Source organism: Talpa occidentalis, unplaced genomic scaffold (genome assembly GCF_014898055.3).
Source record: "Talpa occidentalis isolate TD23 unplaced genomic scaffold, MPIMG_talOcc4v2.1 talOcc4.8, whole genome shotgun sequence".
Lineage (NCBI taxonomy): Eukaryota > Metazoa > Chordata > Mammalia > Eulipotyphla > Talpidae > Talpa > Talpa occidentalis.
In genome coordinates, this window is record NW_023605194.1 from 87467751 (window position 1) to 87474155 (window position 6405).

At 37.0% G+C, this 6405-nt stretch overlaps 1 long non-coding RNA gene across 1 annotated transcript in view; it reads right to left on the bottom strand.

Annotated features, from left to right (window-relative positions):
* The window catches only part of LOC119234309 (uncharacterized), a 37397-nt gene extending 33458 nt beyond the window's left edge, over positions 1 to 3939 (bottom strand). The window contains exons 1-2 of the long non-coding RNA XR_005122583.2: positions 3739 to 3939; positions 330 to 402 (exon numbers count right to left, since the gene is read on the bottom strand). This is a non-coding gene — a long non-coding RNA (uncharacterized LOC119234309). The remainder of the gene's footprint in view (positions 1 to 329; positions 403 to 3738) is intronic.
* Between the last annotated feature and the right edge of the window lie 2466 nt (positions 3940 to 6405).

The following is a 6405-nucleotide window of genomic DNA, read 5'->3' on the forward strand; positions in this document are numbered from 1 at the left end:
CCCTTAGCTAAGGATACCCTTTGATGAGAAATAACAATTATCTTTTTATTTCTTTGCCCATTCAGAGAGGTCCACCCATGCATCATTCCCCCAAATTTCCTTGTCACCAATTTTCTAATTATGTTCCTTCAAATACCTAACCATCTAGCCAACCCATTGGCCACAGCCCATGAGTTGGTATATAATCACATCTTCCAAGTTAACAACCAAGTACACTGTTCAACAGTCTATGCCCTGGGAAATCCTCCATTTCCCTTCACCATTCCTCCCAGGGAAACCCCGAAAAAGGTTTGGAGTGATGTAGTAGTCCACTTTCAGGTGGTACTTACATATCGCACAGAAGCTAGTCTTCCCTTCTGTCACCTGATCAGAGGGAACTCTCCATAAGGCCATAGTTGTATGCTGGGAGAGAAAAGACAGTGGAAAAGGAATGAGGACCATGGCCATTTGTGTCCCTTCATACAATGTACTTGTGCTTTCAGGGTCTGCTCCGGACCTAGATGGAGCTCAGCTGTACATGCCTAATTTTTATAACTTGGTGGCTCACACAACACCCAGCTCAGTTCTCATAGTAATTTGGTGGCTCAAGTAAAGACTTAAACAGTCTTTACTAAAGCCTAGTAGCAGGTCAAGAACTGTTTCTCAAAAGAATGAAGTAATGATCTCATAGCACTTGCCGCAGTATCTCCAGGGCCTGCACTGTGATTCACTGTAGGATCCAAAAAGCATTTCCAAATGCCACAGACACTTCCAGTTCCTTTGGATCTGCAGGATCACATGGCCTAAAGTTCAGAGAACTTTCTCAGCAGCCTAGAACTGTTGCAGAGCCTTTTCTTGTGCTGGACCTCAATCAAATTGGCAATTTTTCCAGTCACTCAGTAAATGGGCTAGAATGCACTCCGATGAGGTGTGGGCTGCTTCAAGCATCCAAGAAAGACCACTAGGCACTGTGTACCTCTCTTTTAGATATAAGAGGGACCATATGCAACCACTTATCCTTCACATTAGAAGGACACCTAAACAGAGCCCACGACAATGGACCCCCAGAAAGGCAGAAGACTGCTGAACATTTGTTGGATATATATCCCACACCCTCTGACATGCAAATGCCCCAATAAGTCTGGAGCAGTTGCTACTTCTTGTTCACCAAGATCAATCAGCATCTATGTCATCAATGTCATGGGCCAGTGTTAACACCTTATGGAAAGAAATTGACAAGATCCCTGCAAAGTAAATTATGACATGGGGCTGAAAAGCTGATCTATCCCTAAGGTAGAACTCTAGACAGTTTTGCTGACCTTGCCAGCTGAAAGCATCAGCTCTGGTAGTCTTTATTAACAGGGATGGTGAAAAAAATAGCAATCACCAGATCAACAGCTGCCTACAAGCAGGTAGCAAGAGATATGTTAATATGTGCAAACAATGAAACTGCATCTGGTACAGCATCTGCAATTGGACTCACCACTTGGTTAAGCTTACAATAATCTTACAATGTCATTCTCTAAGAAACATGGGAGGAAAGCAGTTTCATTATAAAGTTTGAGAAAAATGTTTAAAAGTATAAGTCACCTTAAAATTCTGTTTCTCTAAAATTACTCTCAGTACCAAATCTGTATTAGCAAGAATTATCCAGAGAAACAGAACCAACAGGATAGTGGAGAAATGGAACGAACAAGATAGTGTGTGTGTGTGTGTGTGTGTGTGTGTGCGCGCGCGCACATGTGCACACACACACATGCATAGACCCAAGAGAGGCAAAGGTGTGATTCCATTCTAAGTGTGAAAGTTTGAAAACCTACAGAATTCATGGCTGTCAGCTCAGTATCCAGTAGGGATCAAAATTTTGGCTTGGCAGTATATCTGAAAGCGAGTTAAACTATGTCACCATGTGAAAGCAGGAAGAATACCCCCTTTAGGTGAGAGCCAGTCTTTTGATATATGCATGCCTTCAACTAGTTGAGTCAAATTGCACACAAAATTAAGTTCAGAGTATGAACTTAAATGTGGATGCAGTTTTTACCACAAATAAAACAAGGAAAATTGGATAAGAAATGTTTAAAAGTCAATGAGATCTGTGTGTAGTGTGCCTACAGCAAAATCACTGAGTTTGCCAGTGGCTGTACCAGCAGGATATCTTGTTATTAGAGAAGTCTTGGAGATATATATATATATATATATATTATATATATATATACACACACACACACACACATATATATTATTATAAAAGTAAAACACATTTTTGGTAGGAGGGGAAAAACAGTATACTTTTCTAAATATAAATAAAAGTACTGGTATTCATAAAATCCACATGGATATAAAATAAATGTGAGCATTAATAAGAATCTGGATTTTAAAATAGTAATTCTTTCTGGAAATACCCTAAAACACACTCAGCCAGATGGTTCCACAGGATGTTCAAAGGTATTACTGGAACGAGGGTTAATAAATTTTGGAAATTCTGGGTTAAAATAACCCAAAATAGTTCTTTAAGCAAGACTCAAAGAGCTTTTAATAGCTTCAGCAGCCTCCTGAATCTTCAAGAGGGAGATACAACATATATCTTTTTTCTAACTTTATTAGACCACAACACTCTTTGTCCTGGAACATTTCACAGATTACTGTTCTATGAAACATACTTTAGGGAAATGCTTCTCTTGAGTATTTTAAGTTTGAAATGTTTTAATGCTCTTTTCAATTGAAATGAGCAAAAAATAACTATATTATGAAACTGCTATAATAACATCTTATATAAGTACAGCACTAATTAGTTTCAAAGTATTTTTACTATGATGATCGCATTTTAACTTTACGAGATTTTTGTAAGGCAGGTATAATGAGCCTCACCTCACGAATGAGAATTTAGGACAGAGATAATTTGAGAGGTTTGCTCGAGGTCACGTAGCTACTTAGTGATAAAACTTGGAAAAGAATCTCTTTATTAAGATACCCAGGCAAAAGCTCTTTCCCCTTAATTATAATATTTCTACAGCATTTGTTCACTAATGTCTATTCATATATTACTTGAATATAAATACATTAGTCATTTCTGAAGATAAGTCAGGAAAATGAACACAGACTAAGTAGCTATTGCTGATTTCTTGAGCACTTGTGCCTCAGTTTCTTTATCAGAAAAATGGGGAATACAAACAGTTCCATCACCCTTTCTAAAGCATTTGGGACTAGATGTATTTCTCAATTTAAATTGTAGTATAGTCAGATAATTTGCTCCATACCCAATATACCACATAACTACCACAGGAATAACCACAATATAAAATACTTTTTTTTTGTAATTCGGCTAAATATAATAGGTTTGGTTAAAGACTATTCTTAACTTGAAATCGATTCAATTCAGAATTTTGTCACCAAATAAATTTTGTCATAAAATGAATAAAAAGAGCTTTCCTGTTTCAGAAGTTGCTTTAGTCAGTCTGACTGTCTCAACCAAGTATTATAGATTGGGTGAAAATAACCAACAGAAATTTATCTATTTATTTTTATATTTTTTATCATTTTTAAAAGTAGTAACTCTTTCTTACATCATTGTTAATTTGTGGACAATATAGGGTTTCTCCTCTCAGGCATGGTCACTGCAGTCCTACCACCAAAGACCCATACTCCATCACCAATCCTTGTGACATCAGACACAGCTATTCCACTCCTAGGAACCCACCCAAGGAACACAAAAACACTAATTCAAAAGGAAATATGCACCAACAGAAATTTATCTCTCACAGTTTGGAGGCTGGACTTCTGAGCTCAGGAGCCAACATGGCGGCGCTCTGATGAAAGTCCTCTCCTGGTTGGCTTCTTGTGTCCTCACAGCATAGAGAGCACAGTGGGGACTCTCACAAGAACATGACTCCATTCAAGAGGACGCCACATTCACGACCTCATCTCCCCCTAGTTACCGCCGAAAGTCCCCTCCCCATACAGTCACATGGTGGAGGGTAGTGTCTCTACACAGGGGTGTTGAAAGAACATAAATTACTAAAGTTTTTATTTCATAGAGAAAAAGTCAGAGAATGAGAGAATTATTTTCTAAGTAGTCTTCATTCTCCGTGCACATTTACACACACATGCACCAGAGGTGTCTCTCCCAATAAATTAGATTCTTAAGTGGCTTGTTCTTTAAACAAATATTAAGAAACTATGATAATTACTTGAATTGTGTTAAGTTTTCCTTTAATTAAGAAATAAAGCCCACAATGGATAAGATAATTCTTATGCTGAAAAGGTATGTGATTCCAATTATGTGTGCAAGCACTGTGTAATGAATTGGACCCCTTATCTTTTGCAATTGCCTTCTAAAAAAAAAATACATCATCTTGCTAAATGCTTAATTCAAAGACTTTTGCTGATTTTTTTTTTTTTTTGCAGCAGAGGTCTGCTCCCTTGAAAGCCAATAGCAAAGAATAACACTAAATTTCTGATAATAAAGAGACTTAAAAATAAATTAATTGATAAAGCAAAAAGATTTTTTTAATTATGCCTGCTAAATATGGATGATTTTCCTAAAGACCCTTATTTTAATATAGTGTTGCCATAAAGCCTATAAATTTAAGAATAAGGGAATGCATAAGTATATATGACTGTACCTATTCCATTAAACTTAAAATAATTCCATTCCATTTTAAAATAGACATGAAGCCAAAGAATTACTTTGAATGTCACTGAATAAGAATTTGTATCATTTTGGCTCTTTAAAATTTTAAACTCTTTCCAAAATAGTTTGTTTCATGTATCAAAAACCCACATATCTTCTTTTTTCCTAAGAAGCATATTTAATTGATAGTGTTTATCAGATTTTTAAGGGTAAAATTATATTTAAAATATAATTTGAAATCTTTCAACAATTGACTGCTTATTCTCTCTGTCCGCATATTACTGATGACCTGTAATTATTCATGATCTATGTTAAGCACCTTGACGACTCCTTTACCTTTTATTCCCTTTACCATCTATTTTACTTCATTAAACCTTTTCTCCTTATCAAACTCTATTGTAAATTTTAGCAGCAGTACAAAAATTGTCACTTATTTTGTGCCTATTGCTTTACTCTATCTCTGCTTTACTTACCCTTTCAAACATCAAACTATCAAACAAGAGTTGTTTTATTTACTTCTGAAGTTACTGCCATTTTCTTTAAAAACAGGATTAAGTTAGGTAAATCATCTCTATTCACCCTTCTCATCCCCAAATTTAATTCAGCAAGTATATTTTTTAATGCTTGTATATAAACCAGAAACTGTCAAAGGGGCAATAGTCCATGGACACAATCTCCTCCTTCAAGGAGCACACAACCAGATTTCTTGTATGTGTGTACGGGTTTTTTTTTTTTAATTCAATACGCCCACATCACTAAATTTTCCAATATTCTTCCCTTGTTCATCTGATTTGTTGTGCCTAACCTCTTCATTTTAAGTCCACATTTATCCCTAAAGAGTAATTTATCTTTGATTCTGATTTTAAGATCTTGCTCAATCTAATAAGCCACTCAGTTCTGTACTCATGTAAATGATAATTAGAACATTTTGAAAGAAATGCCTTGCATTGAACCTACTTGAAGAAAGAGGAGGAGAGAGGGGAGGAGATGAGAGAAGGAAAAGGGAGGGAAGAGGAGTAGAGAGGAGTTCTTATTTTTTTTTTTTAAATATTCATGCAAGCACTGGGTACAGTCAGAAGTGTGGGAGGGTGAGAGGATTCACCAGAGCCAGAGCGGGGAGCAGAGCAGGCAGAGGGACCAAAGTACACTGCTGAGGGAAGCAGCGGGCGGCAGGAGAGGTCTGCGCTCCATGTGGGACCCTCGCCGGTGATCGAACCGATGCTGCAGAGGCTGCGGCAGCTTTGCAGCCCAGCGCTCAACCGCTGCGCCACCAGGGGAGGCCCGAGAGGAGTTCTTATATTGTGCCTGACAAAGGTCTTCCAGACTTTCATGCAAAAGTCAAAAAAAAATAAAATAAAATAATACAAGAAATTTTCAAGAATTGGAGAGAATCCATAGTTTCATTTGATAAGAGCATAGGCTACAAAGTGTTAGATTTTCTGAGATAACAAAGCGAGACCATAAAAGCCCATATCTGCCATAGTGATGGCTTTTTAATTATATTTTATTTACAACATGTGTCAAAATAAAGGACTTTGTATGGAAAAGTCCATTTTAGATAGATCCAGTTTTCAGATTCGATTCGATGGCAACATTGAGGATAGTTGTCTAGTTTTCTACTTCAAGTAACAAGATAAGCAATCAATGACACTCGTTGACACAGGAAATCAAAAGAGGATGTTCTAATTAGTTCCAGGCTAGATGTGTTTGAGATTCATACAGGAGTATAATTACGGGTTTCCAACAGCAGGGGAATACAGAAGTCTCAAGATCTGTGCTGGCGATAGAGTCAGAGG